At 37.9% G+C, this 19,521-nt stretch overlaps 1 non-coding gene across 1 annotated transcript; it reads right to left on the bottom strand.

Annotated features, from left to right (window-relative positions):
- Window positions 1-5,244: 5,244 nt before the first annotated feature.
- LOC127742663 (small nucleolar RNA R71) lies at window positions 5,245-5,352 on the bottom strand. The gene has a single exon (XR_008004022.1). It is a non-coding gene; the product is annotated as a small nucleolar RNA R71 (small nucleolar RNA).
- Window positions 5,353-19,521: the final 14,169 nt, after the last annotated feature.

Below are 19,521 nucleotides of genomic sequence, written 5' to 3'. Positions count from 1 at the left end.
ATCCTCCATTAGAAATTTGGAGGCACAAGTGGGCCATCTGAGTAAAAGGGTTACTGAAACTCCTCCTAGCACTCTCCCAAGCAATACAGAAGAGAATCCCAAAAGAGAGTGCAAGGCCATTGATATAATCAACATGGCTGAAACCTTAGAGGAGGAGGAGGACACAAATCCCAATGAGGAAGACCTCAGGGGACGTCCAATGGTTAGTACGAAATTCCCTAATGAGGAACCAAAGGAATATGAGGCTCATACAGAGACCATAGAGATTCCCTTGGACCTCCTCTTACCATTCATGAGAGATAACTATTCATCTTCTGAAGAGGATGAAGACATTGTTGAAGGGCAAGTTGCCCAATATTTAGGAGCAATCGTGAAGTTGAATGCCAAGCTGTTTGGTAATGAGACTTGGGAGGAAGAGCCTCCCTTGCTCACCAATGAACTGAATACATTAGTTCAACAAAATTTACCTCAAAAGAAATAGGATCCTGGTAAATTCTTAATACCCTGTACCATAGGCACCATGACCTTTGAAAAAGCTCTGTGTGACCTGGGGTCAAGGATAAACATGATGCCATTCTCTGTAATGGAGAGACTGGGAATCTATGAGGTACAGGCTACCAAATTCTCATTGGAGATGGCAGATAAATCTATGAAAAAGGCTTATGGACTATTAGCGGATGTGCTAGTGAAGGTTGAAGGCCTTTACTTCCCTGCTAATTTCATTATCCTAGACACTAAGAGGGATGAGGATGAATCCAACATTCTTAGAAGACCCTTTCTAGTCACAGCAAGAGATGTGATTGATGTTGACAGAGGAGAGTTGATCCTTCATGTGAATGAAGAATGCCTTGTAGTAAAGACTCAAAGTTCTCCATCTGTAACCATGGAGAGTAAGCATGAAGAGCTTCTCCCAATACAGAGTCAAACAGAGCCCCCACATTCAAACTCTAAGTTTGGTGTTGGAGGCCATAACCAAACTCTAAGTTTGGTGTTGAGAGATCTCAACCATACTCTGATCATCCGTGATACTCCATGAGAGCTCACTGTCAAGCTATTGACATTAAAGAAGCGCTTATTGGGAGGCAACCCAGTTTTATTTTAATTTTATCTATATTATTTTATTTTCTTTTTAGGTTGATGATCATGTGAAGTCACAAAGACAATTACAAAAATAAAGAAAAAATGAAAAATAGCATCGAAAACAGCACACCCTGGAAGAAGGACTAAACGCCAGTAAGGGGAGCAAAATGGGCGTTTAAACGCCCAATCTGGCACCTTTCTGGGCGTTTAAACGCCAGAACAGGGTACCAGACTGGCATTTAAACACTAAAAACAGGGAAACAAATTGGCGTTTAGATGCCAGAATTGGAAGGAAAGCTGGCATTTAAATGCCAGAACAGGGAAGCAAACTGGCGTTTAAACGCCAGAATTGCACTCTAAGGTGTTTTGAACGCCCAATTAGAGCAGGGATGAGAATTCCTTGACCCTTCAGGATCTGTGGACCCCACAGGATTCCCACCAACCTCAACTCACTCTTTCTCCTCTTCACACCTTTCTATAACACTCTTCCCCAAATATCCTTCACCAATCACCTCCATATCTCTTCCCCAAATACCATTTACCAACCATTTCCCTCCCAAACCCACCCAAACCTTTCGGCCACTCTCCTTCCCTTTTCCTATAAATATCTATCTTCACTCCTTTATTTTCACACATCATACACAACTTCCCCTCCCCTTGGCCGAAACACATACACCTTCCCTCTCCTCTATTTTCCTCTTCTTCCTTTCTTCTTTTGCTTGAGGACGAGCAAATATTTTAAGTTTGGTGTGGTAAAAGAATTGCTTTTTTATTTTTCCATAACCATTTATGGCACCTAAGGCCAGAGAAACCTCTAGAAAGAGGAAAGGAAAGGCAACTGCGTCTACCTCTGAGTCATGGGAGATGGAGAAATTCATCTCAAAGGTCCATCAAGACCACTTCTATGAAGTTGTGGCCAAGAAAAAGGTGATCCCTATGCAATTCAGCTGGAATTTTCATAGAGGAAGACATCCTCATTGAAGAGGATAAGCCCATCACTAAGAAAAGGATGGAGCAAACTAGAGAGCCCATTCATGGCACTCAACAAGAGCATGAGGAATTCCCTCATCAAGAAATCCCTGAGATGCCTCAAGGGATACATTTTCCTCCACACAACTATTGAGAGCAATTAAAGATGAAGCAACAAAGGCAAGGAAGGGACATAGAGAAGCTCAAGAGCACCATTGGTTCTTCAAGAGGAGTAAGACGCTACCCTCACTAAGGTGGACTCATTCCTTAATCTCCTTGTCTATTTATTTTTCTGTTTTTCGGCTTTATGTTGTATGTTCTATCTATATTTGTGTCTTTACTACATGATTATTAGTGTCTAGTGTCTATGTCTTAAAGCTATGAATAACTCCATGAATCCTTCACCTCTCTTAAATGAAAATGTGCTTAATTACAAAAGAACAAGAAGTACTTGGATTTCAAATTTTATCTTGAAACTAGTTTAATTATTTTGATGTGGTGGCAATACTTTTTGTTCTCTGAATAAATGCTTGAACAGTGCATTTTTTTTATCTTGTTGTTTATGAATGTTAAAGTTGTTGGCTTTTGAAAGAATGATGAACAAAGAGAAATGTTATTGATAATCTGAAAAATCATGAAATTGATTCTTGAAACAAGAAAAAGCAGTGAATGAGAAAGCTTGCGAAAAAAAATGGCGAAAAAAAAGAGAAAAGAAAAAGAAAAAACAAGCAGAAAAAGCTAATAGCCCTTTAAACCAAAAGGCAAGGGTAAAAAGGATCCAAGGCTTTAAGCATTAATTGATAGGAGGGCCCAAGGAAATAAAATCCAGACCTAAGCGGCTAAATCAAGCTATCCCCAACCATGTGCTTGTGGCATGCAGTTCCAAGTGAAAAGCTTGAGACTGAGTGGTTAAAGTCATGATCCAAAGCAAAAGAGTGTGCTTAAGAACTCTGGACACCTCTAACTCGGGACTTAAGCAAAGTTGAGTCACAATCTGAAAAGGTTCACCCAGTTATGTGTCTGTGGCATTTATGTATCCGATGGTAATACTAGAAAACAAAGTGCTTAGGGTCACGACCAAGACTCATAAAAGTAGCTGTGTTCAAGAATCAATGCACTGAACTAGGAGAATCAATAACACTATCTAAAATTCTGTTTCCATAGATGCCAATCATTCTAAATTTCAAAGGAAAAAATGAGATGCCAAAACTGTTCAGAAGCAAAAAGCTACAAGCCCCGCTCATCTAATTAGGACTAAGTTTCATTGATACTGTGGGATTTATTATATATTCTCTTCTTTTTATCCTATTTGTTTTCAGTTGCTTGGGGACAAGCAACAATTTAAGTTTGGTGTTGTGATGAGCGGATAATTTATACGCTTTTTGGCACTGTTTTTATATAGTTTTTAGTATGATTTAGTTAGTTTTTAGTATATTTTTATTAGTTTTTAAGCAAAATTCATATTTCTGGACTTTACTATGACTTTGTGTGTTTTTCTGTGATTTCAGATATTTTCTAGCTGAAATTGAGGGACCTGAACAAAAATCTGATTCAGAGGCTGACAAAGGACTGCAGATGCTGTTGGATTCTGACCTCCCTACACTCGAAGTGGATTTTCTGGAGCTACAGAATTCCAAATGGCGCGCTCTTAATTTCATTGGAAAGTAGACATCCAGGAATTTCCAGCAATATGTAATAGTTCATACTTTGCGCGATTTTTGATGACGTAAAATGGCGTCAAAATGCCATCTCTCTGCCCTTTTTTGGCGTCAAAACGCCAAAACTGGCATAAAAGTTGGAGTTAAATGCCCAAACTGGCACCAAAGCTGGTGTTTAACTCCAAGAGAAGCCTCTACACGTGTGAAGCTCAATGCTCAGCCCAAGCACACACCAAGTGGGCTCGGAAGTGGATTTCTGCATCATTTACCTATTTCTGTAAACCCTAGTAGCTAGTTCATTATAAATAGGACCTTTTACTATTATATTTTCATCTTCAGATCATAGATACAATTCTGGATACATTCTCATATTTGGGGAGGCTGGCCATTCGGCCATGCCTGGACCTCCAGACTACTTATATATTTTCAACGGTGGAGTTTCTACACACCATAGATTAAGGTGTGGATCTCTGCTATTCCTCGAGTATTAATGCAATTACCACTATTTTCTATTCAATTCAAGCTTATTCTTGTTCTAAGATATTCACTCACACTTCAATCTGACGAATGTGATGATCCGTGACACTCATCATCATTCTCACCTATGAACGCGTGACTGACAACCACTTCCGTTCTACTTAAGATTAAGGGTGTATCTCTTGGACTCTTGACTCATGCGTGTTGATTGCCTCTCCTGACAACAGAGCCTTCAACTCCTTGAGATCAGAGTCTTCGTGGTATAAGCTAGAATCCATTGGCAGCATTCTTGAGATCCAGAAAGTCTAGACCTTGTCTGTGGTATTCCGAGTAGGATCTGGGATGGAATGACTATGACAAGCTTCAAACTCGCGATTGTAGGGCGTGGTGACAGACGTAAAAGGATAGTAAATCTTATTTCAACATGATCGAGAACCAACATCTGATTAGCCATGCGGGAAACCGTAGAGGACCTTTTTCACTGAGAGGATGGGAGGTAGCCATTGCCACTGGTGAAACCCTACATACAGCTTGCCATGAAAAGGAGTATGAAGGATTAGATGAAGGTAGTAGGAAAGCAGAGATTCAAGAGGGATGAAGCATCTCCATACGCTTATCTGAAATTCCCACTAATGAATTACATAAGTATCTCTATCTTTATTTTATCTTTTATTTATCTTTTAATTTTGAAAACTCCATAACCCATTTGAATCCGTCTGACTGAGATTTACAAGGTGACCATAGCTTGCTTCAAGCTGATAATCTCCGTGGGATCGACCCTTACTCACGTAAGGTATTACTTGGACGACCCAGTGCACTTGTTGGTTAGTTGTGCAAAGTTGTGAACAAGTGTGATTCACGTTTGAGAGCTCCAAGTCTTTGGCGCCATTGTTGATGATAACAATTTCGTGCACCAGTCTACAGGCTTATGATTTTCCCTGTTGCTGTAAGAGACAGAACTAGAATATGGTTGGACTCTCAACCTAAAGATAGCCTGAACTCTTGGGATAAGCTGGTCACGGCTTTCGTAGCCAAGTTCTTTCCTCCTCAAAAGCTTAGCAAGCTTAGAGTAGATGTTCAAACCTTCAGACAGAAAGAAGGTGAATCCCTCTATGAAGCTTGGGAGAGATACAAGCAACTGACCAAAAAGTGTCCTTCTGACATGCTTTCAGAATGGACCATCCTGGATATATTCTATGATGGTCTGTCTAAATTGTCTAAGATGTCATTGGACCATTCTGCAGGTGGATCTATTCACCTGAAGAAAATGCCTGCAGAAGCTCAGGAACTCATTGACATGGTTTCAAATAACCAGTTCATGTACACTTCTGAAAGGAATCCTGTGAGTAATGGGACGCCTCAGAGGAAGGGAGTTCTTGAAATTGATGCTCTGAATGCCATCTTGGCTCAGAACAAAATGCTGACTCAGTAAGCCAATTTGATTTCTCAGAGTCTGAGTGGATTGCAAAAAGCATCCAACAGTACTAAAGAAGCATCTTCTGAAGAAGAAGCTTATGATCCAGAGAACCTTGCAATGGCAGAGGTGAATTACATGGGTGAAGCCTATGGAAACACCTATAATCTCTCATGGAGAAATCATCCAAATTTCTCATGGAAGGATCAAGAAAAGCTCCAACAAGGCTTTAATAATGGTGGAAGAAACAGGTTTAGCAATAGCAAGCCTTTTCCATTATCTTCTCAGCAACAGACAGAGAATTCTGAGCAGAGCCCCTCTAGCTTAGCAAACATAGTCTCTGATCTATCTAAGGCCACTCTAAGTTTCATGAATGAAACAAGGTCCTCCATTAGAAATTTGGAGGCACAAGTGGCCCAGCTGAGTAAAAGAGTCACTGAAACTCCTCCTAGTACTCTCCCAAGCAATACAGAAGAGAATCCAAAAAGAGAGTACAAGGCCATAACCTTACTTGGTGTGGCTGAACCTAGAGAGGAGGAGGAGGACGTGAATCCCAGTAAGGAAGACCTCATGGGACGTCCTCTGGACAAAAAGGAGTTCCCATTTGAGGAACCTAAGGAATTTGAGGCTCATCTAGAGACCATAGAGATTCCATTGAACCTACTTTTGCCATTCATGAGCTCTGATGACTATTCCTCCTCTGAAGAGGATGAAGATATTACTAAAGAGTAAGTTGCTAAGTACCTTGGAGCAATCATGAAGCTGAATGCCAAGTTATTTGGTAATGAGACTTGGGTGGATGAACCCCCTTGTTCACCAATGAACTGAATGATTTGGTTAGGCAAACATTACCTCAAAAGAAATAGGATCCTAGTAAATTCCTAATTCCCTGTACCATAGGCACCATGACCATTCAGAAGGCTCTGTGTGACCTTGGGTCAGGTATTAATCTCATGCCACTCTCTGTAATGGAGAAACTGGGAATCTTTGAGGTAGAGGCTGCCAAATTCTCATTAGAGATGGCAAACAAATCCATGAAAAAGGCTTATGAATAGGTAGAGGACGTGCTAGTAAAGGTCAAAGGCCTTTACATGCCTGCTGATTTCATAATTCTAAACACTGGGAAGGATGAGGATGATTCCATCATCCTTGGAAGACCCTTCCTAGCCACAGCAAAAGCTGTGATTAATGTGGACAGAGGAGAGTTGGTCCTTCCATTGAATGAGGACTACCTTGTGTTCAAAACTCAAGGATCTCCCTCTGTAACCATGGAGAGGAAGCAAGAAAAGCTTCTCTCACTACAGAGTAAAACAAAGCCCCCACAGTCAAACTCTAAGTTTGGTGTTGGGAGGCCACAACCAAACTCTAAGTTTGGTGTTGAACCCCCACATTCAAATTCTAAGTTTGGTGTTGGGAGGTCCCAACAATGCTCTAAACACCTGTAAAGCTCCATGAGAGCTCACTGTCAAGCTATTAACATTAAAGAAGCGCTTATTGGGAGGCAACCAAATTTTTATTTATCTATGTTATTTCATTTTTTAGGTTGATGATTATGTGGAATCACAAAAATAACTGCAAAAATCAAAGAAAAACCACAAAACAGCATTAAAAATAGCACACCCTGGAGGAGCAACTTACTGGCGTTTAAACACCAGTAAGGGTAGCAGAATGGGCGTTTAACGCCCAGTCTGGCACCATTCTGGGCGTTAAACGCCAGAAACAAGCATCAGACTGGCGTTAAACACTAGAAACAAGCTACAATCTGGCGTTAAACGCCAGAAACAGGCTGCAGCATGGAATTTAATGCCAAAAAAGGAATAAAAGCTGGCGTTTAACGCCAAAACAAGCAGCAATCTGGCGTTAAATGCCAGGATTGCACAGTAAGGGTGTTTTGCACGCCTAATAGGAGCAGGGATGATACATCCTTGACCCCTCAGGATCTGTGGACCCCACAGGATCCCCAGCTTCTTCCCTTTTGACCAAATTCACTATCTCCCTCCATCTCCTCCATTCTCTTCTTCTCCCACTTCTTTCTCTCTTCTTTTGCTCGAGGACGAGCAAACCTTTTATGTTTGGTGTGGTAAAAGCATTGCTTTTTATTTTTCCATAACCATTTATGGCACCTAAGGCCAGAGAAACCTCTAGAAAGAGGAAAGGGAAGGCAAAAGCTTCCACCTCTGAGTCATGGGAGATGGAAAAATTCATCTCAAAAGTCCATCAAGACTACTTCTATGAAGTTGTGGCCAAGAAAAAGGCAATCCCTATGTAATTCAACTGGAATTGTCATAGAGGAAGACATCCTCATTGAAGAGGAAAAGCCCATCACTAAAAAAAAGATGGAGCAAACAAGAGAGCCCACTCATAGACCTCAACAAGTCAAGAAATCCCTGAGATGCCTCAAGGGATACATTTTCCTCCACACAACTATTGGGAGCAACTAAGGATAGGAGCACCAAAGTCACTAGGGATGGAGCAACAAAGGCAAGGAAGAGACATAGAGGAGCTCAGGCATTCCATTGGATTTTCAAGAGGAAGACGCCACCCTCACTAAAGTGGACTCATTCCTTAATCTCCTTGTCTATTTATTTTTTTGTTTCGGTTTTTATGCTTATTGTGTCATCTATGTTTGTGTCTTCATTACATGATCATTAGTGTCTAGTGTCTATGTCTTAAAGCTATGAATAATTCCATGAATCCTTCACCTCTCTTAAATGAAAAATATGCTTAATTACAAAAGAACAAGAAGTACTTGGATTTCAAATTTTATCTTGAAATTAGTTTAATTATTTTGATATGGTGGCAATACTTTTTGTTTTCTGAATAAATGCTTGAACAGTGCATATTTTTATAGTGAAGTTTATGAATGTTAAAATTGTTGGCTCTTGAAAGAATGATGAACAAAGAGAAATGTTATTGATGATCTGAAAAATCATGAAATTGATTCTTGAAGCAAGAAAAAGCAGTGAATAAGAAAGCTTGTGGAAAAAAAAAAGAGAAGTGGCGAAAATTAAAAGAAAAAAAAGAAAAAAAAGCAAGCAGAAAAAGTCAATTTCCCTTAAAACCAAATGGCAAGGGTAAAGAGGATCCAAGGCTTTGAGCATTAACGGATAGGAGGCCCAAGGAAATAAAATCCAGGCCTAAGCGGCTAAATCAAGCTGTCCCTAACCATGTGCTTGTGTCATGAAGGTCCAAGTGAAAAGCTTGAGACTGAGTGGTTAAAGTCGTGATCCAAAAAGAGTGTACTTAAAAACTCTGGACACCTCTAATTGGGGACTCTAGCAAAGCTAAGTCACAATCTGAAAAGGTTCACCCAGTTATGTGTTTGTGGCATTTATGTATATGGTGGTAATACTAGAAAACAAAGTGCTTAGGGCCACGACCAAGACTTATAAAGTAGCTATGTTCAAGAATCAACACACTGAACTAGGAGAATCAATAACACTATCCAAAATTCTGAGTACCTATAAATGCCAATCATTCTGAATTTCAAAAGATAAAGTGAGATGCCAAAACTGTTCAGAAGCAAAAAGCTGCTAGCCCCGCTCATCTAATTGGGACTAAGTTTCATTGATATTGTGAGATTCATTGTATATTCTCTTCTTTTTATCATATTTGTTTTCAGTTGCTTTGGGATAAGCAACCATTTAAGTTTGGTGTTGTGATGAGTGGATAATTTATAGGCTTTTTGGCATTTTTTTACATAGTTTTTAGTATGATTTAGTTAGTTTTTAGTACATTTTTATTAGTTTTTAGCAAAATTCACATTTCTGGACTTTACTATAAGTTTGTGTATTTTTCTGTGATTTCAGGTATTTTTTGGCTGAAATTAAGGGACCTGAACAAAAATCTGATTCAGAAGCTGAAGAAGGACTGCTGATGCTGTTGGATTCTGACCTCCCTGCACTCGAAATGGAATTTTTAGAGCTACAAGAGTCCAAATGGTGCACTCTTAATTGCATTGGAAAGTAGACATCGATGGATTTCCAGAAATATATAATAGTTTATACTTTGTTTGCGTTTAGATGACGCAAACTGGCATTTAACGCCAGCTGTATGCTTCAAGCCTACAATCTCCGTGGGATCGACCCTTACTCACGTAAGGTTTATTACTTGGACGACCCAGTGCACTTGCTGGTTAGTTGTGCAAAGTTGTGAAAAAGAGTGATATTACAATTGTGCGTACCAAGTTGTTAGCGCCATTGAGATAACAATTTCGTGCACCAATGGGCAACTCCGTCCAAAGGATAAAGATAGTCCATGTTATCCCCCATTAGCAGAATATTCAAATGTTAGAGTGTTTGGGCTGAGGTTTCTCTAGGATTTGGTGGGGCAGGGTTTTTGAGTAGTGGTTTGAATGAGCTCAATTCGAATTCTATTTATAGGAATAATCTTAGTAAATCGAATGAGTCTCATTCGAATTACCATGGGCGCACATTGTATGTAATTCAAAACAGGCCAATTCGAATTACTATGTGCAACAAACTGTGGATAAATCAAAACAGGTTGTTTCGAATTATTGTGGACGTATGTGCATGGGTAAATCGAGCTATAATGATTCGATTTACTAGGACAACGTGCATGCATGTATAAATTGACTCAGACTAATTTAACTTGCATGTTTCCTTAGTAATACGAGTTATGGTCATTCGATTTACTATGAGAGTTGCTAAATCGGGTCTAGCTGATTTGATTTACATAGAGAGGTGCATTAGGGAGATCCATGTAACGTTTTTAGGTTTGGGTGAATTCTGTAATTTTGAGTTGGATTTGGTTTAATTGTGCGTTTTACACTAATTTAGTATCCTTTTAAGAATGTGAGGTTAATTTCGATAGAGTCATTAAACATTTTATTCAATAATGAAAATACATTATCAAGTCATGAATAAATTATTGGTTGCCCAATCGGATTAGAAAATTTTCTATAAAAGTAATATTTCTTATAATTTAATACTAGTTTTTTTCGTATCAATTGCAAAATCTCGAATTTTTTTAAATAAATAAAATAAATATTTGATTTACGAATATAAATAATATGTAGCATTTTTATCGATTTGCATTGCATTACTTATTTCGTTTACAGTATAAACGAAATAAGTATGTGTATATCTCATTTACACGAATTTTGAAGATCAACTAGAAGGCAAGTGTAAGAACAAGGCTTGGGATCCCGCATACATGAGGATCAATTTTGGGAGCTCCTGACTTGTGTGGAAATTCATCAGAGCTTGGTGCACTTCGTTGGAAATTCTGGCAATCAATTGAAGTCCAAGAATTGGTGGAAGTTCAAGGATGAGTTCAAGTATAAGCCACTATGACAAGAAGCTCGCCAAAATGTCCAACTTAAGGACTATAACTAAAAGTGCTAGGTGGGAGACACCCGACCATGGTAAATTCTTTCCATCTTCACTTTTGTACATATTGGTGAATAAGTTGAATTTCCATTTTTAGTTAGGTTTATTTAGTTTAATTGGTAGTTTAGCTTGTTTAATACGTTTTGGTATTGCTCTGGTATCTTGTTAGGTGTTTAAGAAGCTTATTTTGGAGTAAGAAGTGTGAAAAGTTTGAAAAACAGAGCACAACTTGTGCGTACACATGCCTGATACATACACGTAACTCATGAAATTTCACCAATTTTTTCGTACACCTGCCTGATGCGTACGCACGACATCCAAACAGAAATATAAGCATTGTGTAAGAGTATCGTGCGTACACCATGCGTACACATGATACCAAAACTGAACCGAACTTGGTTTGTGCTTGTACTATGCGCATGCACAACCATATATATATATATATAAAGATTCCACTCATGCATACGCATCCCTTCCGCACACGCATGACCCCTTTCCAGAACCAAAATGGTGTTGTACATACACCATGCGTACGCACAACTTTTCTTCCACAACTTGCGCGTACACATGCTTTAAGCGTACGCACAAATTCAAAAATCTAGCCCCATTTGTGCGAACCCTAAATTGGCATACACACACCCCCATTCCCTTTCATCTTCTTCGTCTCAGGTTCTCTCCAATTCCCAACCTCGATTGCCAATATTTATGCCACCATACACACCACTGGCGACAACCATAGCCGCCACCAACACCCCTCTTCTCCTTTCCTTCTCCCATTTCTCCTTCTTCTTTTTCTTTTCTTCCTTATATCTCCTTCTTCTACTTGCCACCGTCCACTGCCATGGCACAGTCAGCTCCGCAGGCAACACTACCCCAATGGCCGCCATTGTTCTATTGCTGTTGTACCACCTCCTTTTTCCTTTCTCTTCTCTGCTTCCTTCTTCATTCCAGGTTTGTCCTTTTTTTCCTTTATTTTAATTTCAGCCTAAAAGGAAAGAAATTCCTATCATCTTTCAACTCTAGCTTCATGAAAGGGTCTAGCTTCTTTAAAATATCCTTATAAAGGAGCAAGAAATCCGTCTCAGTCCTAAACTAAGAACCTTGGGAGAGGGGAAGGTTAACTGGAAACAAGTCTCTCATTTTTGGTCCATAACTCTGCTTTCTCATCTTAGAATTGAATTTGTCAATGTAATTAGTTAATTTTGATTAGTTTGAAGTAGTTAGATTGAATGCTTCAGTTATTTTAGGTAGTTAGGTAGGTTGAACATAGTGTGTAGAGGATTTTAGGACTGTTTAATTTGCTGCAATGAATGTGTTTGGATTGAATTTTTTTGAATGTGATTGTTGAATAATTGATGGTTTTATTGTTCTTGGTCGTTATGCTGAATCTGTACTTTGCTCAATTATACATTATTGTCTGAATTCCCTTGAATTGAGTATGGAATTGCTGAATTCATTTGAAAAATAGTTGACTGAGTAAAGTGTCATACTTTTGCTGAATTATGCTGTTCATTTGTGTTGTTGTTTTCTTTATTATCTTGGCTATATTGCCAATTGAGCTAAGTTTACTAATGAACTTGTTTGGCATTATTGCCAACAAAGCTATGACACTATGACCAACTCAATTGACTAATTGTCTAGTTACCTGAATTCTTGTTTACTGCTGTTATGCTGCTAATTCTTTTTATTTTTATTTGAAGATGTATTATATGAACTGGTAATACAAGGTTTTTATTGACGGTTTTCTATGTCAATAAGACTTTGTGCACCAATTTGTTATTGAAATTGCATCAATGACTTTAAAAAAAATTTTTTGGTCAAAATTTTTACTTTAATGATTGTTTTCAATTCATTTTACCTAACTCCATTGAAGTGAGTATTTTCAAGTTTCTAATTGACCAAAACTTTATGAATCTTGCATATTTGATGTTATTTATCTGATTTTGCAAGTTTGATGACTTTTACCCTATGTAACACCAATTGTTTCACTTGGATTGTCCTTGAATGATTTTTTGTTACATTAGGCTTAAACTTTTCAATTTAACATCAAGCTTGCAATAGTGGTTTTGAATGCTTTGATGATTGACTAGTACTTTGACTTTAAGTCATTTTTGTTTAGTCATCATCAATTGCTCAAGCATATGCTTTAATGACATATGGACCTTATTTGATTGAATATGTGCGCTACACATACTTGAATTAGTCATTTGTAGCATATTGCTTTACTTGTGAAGTTGAATGTGAGCTTGTTTGTTTTATATTTTTTTGAAAAATTCTCAAAGTTAAGGATCATGCTTGTTATGTACATAACATTTAACTTTTCTTTTTCAATTAACACTTTCTTTTTCAACTAACTCTTTTCTTTTTTTTTTGGTGCATAGCAACAATATGTCCTTACTTTCTTTTTATTGAACAGGCAAGTTAACTTGCTTTAATTGACTTTAATTTATTGGAATGTGATCTCTGCTTGATTTTGCTTTGTCATCTCACTTCCACTTCTAATCAATTCTGTTTTATCCTTTCACTTTAGATACACTTGATTATTGACCTCAGTTCTTATTATACTGCTTGCTTATATATTTCTACTTTGTGTGCTTTAGAATACATTTCATATACCTATTTTCTCTACTTCTTTTGAGGATGACAGATAGAAAAGAAAAGGGTAAAACAAAGGCCAGTGGCCCGAGTAAGAGGAAGAGAACTCAACAGACCACTGAAAACAATGGATGAGCCACTTTCAGAGAGGCAAATCAGTGAGAGAGACAGAGTTAATCAGAACACACCCTCCAATGATCCGTCTAAGTTTGCAAATCTCTACTCGGAGCTTACATTCCCGGATTTTCTTTAGAAGAGGAGCCTCCATGTTGAGAGGAAGCTTCAGATCCCAATTGAGCTGTAAAGGTTTACTGAGCATCAGATCACTTAGCGGGGATGGTATTCTTAGACTGGGACCTGGTAGGAGTGAACACGTCATGGCTTCGTGAGTTTTATTGTAACTATTACAGCGAGACCCTTGACACAATTCTCCTCTACGACAAGCAGATATTGGTTACAAAAGAGGCCATTAAAGAGGTTCTCCATTTTCCATCTAAAGCTAATGAGAAGGATGACTTTTTGAAGGCGGATGAGGACATTCAAATGATAATGTTTGATTGGGACGCAATTTTACACGTGATAGCCATCCACCCCAACAGCCCTTGGATTTATGGTCTGTCGAATCCAGGTCCAAAAGTCATAGCAATCAAGTATCTTACCATTGAGGCTAGGCTCTAGCATTAGATCTTATCAAATTATGTGATGCCTAGTACACATGCGACAGATATCACTACGGATATGGCCGTGCTGATCTGGTGTGTCTTGGAGGGGAAGCAGTTGTAGCTTCCAAGGCTCATCAGAAAGGTTATAGATCAGAAGCATCACATTGGCAACCTGGCATTTCCGTGCCTGATTACACAACTAGGTCTGAGAGCTAAGGTACTTTGGTAGGATGCGGATAAGAGGCCAACAATTGCCGGTAGCAAGAGAATCATTCCACATGGCAACTAGTTCAAGCCTCAGTCATCTACCAGATGCCAAGGACGCAGGAGGACCACCACCATAGAGGCAGTCACTTTTTCAGCAGTAGCAGAACTATTAGAGCAGCCAGCACAGCCACCAATAGCCCCATCATTATCATCATAGCCGCTCTATCATCTGGTCTACTGGCTCATTGAGGATATAGCTCATTTGGAGCACCGCTCCAAGCGATGCTATGAGAACATCAAGCGCCAACACCGGGCTTGAGACGAGAGGATATAGGAGTTGGACACTCCTCAGAGCACAATGAGAAGGAGGAGCAGGATCCACCAGCTGACGGTGGAGACAACGACGATTACTTCCACTTTTCATGATTTCATGAGTACCGAGGAAGATGCTTGATTTTAAGTGTGGGGAGGCCATGCACCAAATTGGCATTTTGGGTGAAAATTCTTCCATCTCAAACACTTCAGTTTTAGTTTTTATTATGCCATTTTTTGGATATTTTGGTAGCATTTTGATATTTTGGATATATTTTAGTTTATTTCACTTTTATTAGTTTGGTTTGTACATAACTGGTATCTTATAGTTTACAGTACTTTTATTTTGGCTTGTATATATGCCTTTAGTCTTTAGTAGTTGGTTGTAATCGGATAATGCGATAATTGAACCTAGTTTGATTTTCTATATATATGATATTTTGGATTGATTTAGAATAGAAAATGCACTTAAGCATTTTGATAATTTTTCATCCAATCACATTACATATATTATATATGTAGAATAAGCTTAGTCAAATAAGAAATTTTCAAGGAAAACTCTTAATAGGACATCTTGATTGATTTGAGTCAATATTTTTCATTTGAACTTGTTTAAAAAATATAGTTTTAGAGTTAGAACAAACAACCTTGTGAGTTTTGAGTCTTAATGTGTCGTTACATTATATTAACTACTACTTTTGTTCTTGTGTTATTCTCTTTCTATGATTGTAATATTTGATTTGTTTGATTCTTTATGTCCATTATTTAGTCTATGAATGCATTTGTGATTGAGGTTGTTATTTCATACTAGCTCACTTACCCATATAATCTTACCCTTTTCATATATCTTTGTTAGCCAACTTTGAGCCTTATTAATTCCCTTTTTGTTCTTAATTTTAACACATCACTAGCCTTAAGTGAAAAATAATAAATGTTCTTAATTTAGATCTTTGATTAGTTTAGGCTAGTGACAGTGTGTAATATCTAAGTGTGGAAAAATTTGGGAACATTGGTTGATAAAAGTGTGTTTTGCATTTTTATTAAAAATTTTGGAAATTGGGTACATACTCATGTATTAATTATGTAAACCATATGCATTGACACTTGTGTGTGTGTGTATATATATATTGTGATTAAAAAGAATGCATGAGTGTGTGGAAGAAGAAGTGAAATAATGGGTTGCTAGTTTCGTATTAGAATTTTATAGGTTATTATATGATTAGGTGACAGTTTAAGTTGATGAAAAATTCAAATTTCAAGTTCACTTGACCATATACATCCTTACCTTTACCCTAGTCCCATTACAACCTTTAAAAAAGTCTTCATGATAATTGTATGCATGCATTGAATAATTGTTGGTTGTTAGATGAAAAAATAAATCATATAAAGCAAGATTCGAAGAGAATTGAATGAATCAACCCTATATATTTGAGTGATTAGAGCGTATACACATCTGGTAAGGGTTTCGATTGCTCAATTCTATGTTTTCACCTAGTATTATCTCTTATCTTGCATGTTGTAAATTATTTTCAATGAATCTAATCAATTTTTAGATTTGAATTGGTTGCTATTGTCTTTAGCCCTTGATTGTTTACATACTTTCTTGGAAATTGAATTATTTTAACCAAGTAGATAGAAGTAAATAAGGTAGATAGAGGTAGGTAGTATTAGGTAGGTTCGTTGCATGCATTTAGATATATTGCATTTAGATAGCTTGCATTGAATAAATGTTGATACCCTTTGATCTTGTCTTTCTTAATGTTTAGCATGAGGACATACTATTGTTTAAGTGTGGGAAGATTGATAAACCACAATTTTATAGTAAATTTTGGATTGAATTGAGTGGATTTTATCAAATTTTTTACATTTATTCACTGGAATAACATAGTTTTATGAATTTCTCCTACTTGTGCTTAATTATTGAAAACATGCTTTTTACACTCTTAAACTGATAAATTTAATTCACTTATATTTCATTTGATGCCTTGACATGTTTGTTGAGTGATTTCAGACTTAGAAGGCAAAGATGGCTTGAAGAAGTGAAGAAAAAACATGCAAAAGTAGAGAATTCATGAAGAAATGAAGTTTGGAGTTCCTCATGGTCATGCGTATGCTCGCCTTATGCATACGCATGAATTTCAAGTTGTGTGTACGTATGCCTCATGTATACGCATCTTCTGGAGGATCGCCAATTTGCGCGTACGCATCCGTCATGTGTACGGATGATTGTCAGCACGTGTTACTTAAGTAAACATGCGGGTTTGTGATTTCAGGGATTTCTTGGGTCCAATCCATCACATTTCTGAAGTATATAATGCAAGACTCAAGAAGGATCAAAGGGAGAGCAATTAGGATAGTTTATGCCATGTTTTACGTTAATTCATAGAGAAGAGAGCTTCTCTCTAGGATTTTAAGGTTTTTAGTTTAATTTCTTCCTAGATTTAGGTTCTGATTTTGTCTTAATTTAGTTTTTCTTACTTTTTATTATTCTAGCATCTTAATTCTTGTAGTTTTACTTGCTTTTTCCTTTATTTTATTACTTTTCTTAGTTTTACTTGCTTTTAGTTTTATGAACTCTTGTTAATTTTGATTTTCTTTAATGCAGTTTATGTTTTATGCTTATTGTTGCTCCTTTTAATTGTTATTTCTTCCTTGTATTTGGTAGTTTTAGATTTTATTATTATTGCAATGTTATCATGTTTTACTTTTATGCCTTCCAAGTGTTTGTGAAAATGCTTCTCTTAGTTTTAGGATATATTTTACACTCTCGGCTTGGAATTGAGTAATTCAGATAACCTTGAGTCACTAATGTCTAAATTAATTGATAATTTAGAGATTTTAACTAATCTCATTTCCATTAACGAGTAAGACCAATGGATTGAGATTGACTATGTCCGATTGACTTATCTCACTTTTAAAGGTTGACTAATTGGGTTTGCTCTTGTAATTGTCATGTCGTGGTTAGTGACACGAGAGTCATTGATGTCCAATATTGATTGGTGATTTAGGGTTGTTAGTTGTTCTTAAAAACCCCTTATTATTTTAGCATTTATGCCCTTTTAGTTGTTAGCTTTACTTTCTTGTCAATTAATTTCTTGTTAATTGTTTTTAAAACCCCCTTATTCTCATAACCAATAATATGCACACCTCACTGCAATTTTTTTGAGAGATGACCTGAGATTTAATCCTCTCAGATTTTATTCATTTGTATTCGTGACAAACAAAATTAAACTTTGATTCAGATCATTTGTTGCTTTAGAACTATACATTCAATGCAGTTCTTTTTGAGAAATTGTAAACGGACGTTTGGCCCACATCATAGGTCAAGCATGTCCCTAAACTAAATGGTGGTAGGCTGCACGTCATCTGTGAGAGAAAAAAGTATGGGATCATCAAGCACGTCTTGGCCGAATAGATGTCTAATGCGGTAAGCATGTTGGAACTAGGCCAATCGGTAGTAAGCAAATGGTTGAATAAAGATTTTGTGGCCTTCCTCAAATCAAGAATTCCATCTATCAAACCACTCCTGATGACAAGTGGGCCACCACACATCTTAGCCATGTCTTGTGGTGGTCAGAAATAGGTCGACATTGACCGGGTCTCCAGGCACCCACTGCTCGTCATCAAACTAGCATTTCACCCGTTCAAAATGCTGAAATTAAATAATGTTGAAGCAGACAAGGGAAACAACACTCATCCATGTCCCCCACTCTGTCTCCTCTCTCAACTAGTCTGGAATAATGACTTGTAAGGCTGGGTCGTTATAGACTGTCCATAGAAACTACAAAATAAAGTTTGATATAATCATTAGGTTCAATTCATTACATAGGAGGACTAATCATTTAGAGAAAACTAACTAAAACACATCTACTACCTCATCTAATTGTAACTGGTCCAATGAAAGATGCCATCAGAGGACCTGCTGGTCAAACTGGTCTCTACTCTGCTGGGCCATACCTATTAACCTGTGAACATATGCAACAATAACAATCTCTTGATTTATACAACAAACTTTTGAATTACATACATAGAAGGTACAATAACCGTACATGAAAATAGTTACCTCATGAACAACGAAAATATTAAAATCTATCTCTCGGGTGGACACCGTTGAGAAAATCTATGGTAGATCTATGAGATCAGTAGAGGAGTGTATCCAGCAATATCATTGGTAGATCGATGTGCTACAGAGCATAAGGAGTGGTATGTCCAGACAAGCACAACAGATCCCCAAGGCAGACTGTGGCACCTCTCGAAGTCCTCCAATAAAGGTAGCCACCTGATATAGACCTAATTGTTTGATTTGTTTGTCATCATTTAATCCTAATCAGCAACAGGGTATAACACCTTGTGTACTGACGAAGGGTGGCTGCATTTGTAGTAGCTGCCATATGTCGTACTTGGTCCCTCAGCTACGTCAGCTTGATGGAGAATGACTCCTTCCTCTGCTCCCCCTATTGCTGAGCATAAAGAGACCTAGTACCGAGGAGCTCCTCTACCCACTCCCAAGTCAGGTGCTGGTACCATGTGTGAAAATCTTGCAAGTACCCACTCGCCTCTCCGTGAGTGCATAACACAACGTGGTACAAAATGTCCTACAGGGTGATGGTGCACTCACCCCAAGGCAAGTGGAAAGTGTGGGTCTCTGGATACCAATACTCTACGAATACAATAATCAGAGAGTTGTCAAAGACAAAGTTCTTGAGCTGGACCGTATCGCTAAACCCAGCCTCAGAACGGAGAATGGAAACCGGTGGTGCAAGAGTGTGACTTAGTCGCCTAGGGAGTAGTAGGTG

Source organism: Arachis duranensis, chromosome 1 (assembly GCF_000817695.3).
Source record: "Arachis duranensis cultivar V14167 chromosome 1, aradu.V14167.gnm2.J7QH, whole genome shotgun sequence".
NCBI classification, from domain to species: domain Eukaryota; kingdom Viridiplantae; phylum Streptophyta; class Magnoliopsida; order Fabales; family Fabaceae; genus Arachis; species Arachis duranensis.
The sequence above is the reverse complement of the archived record's forward strand: the minus strand, read 5'-3'. Positions and strand labels throughout refer to the sequence as shown.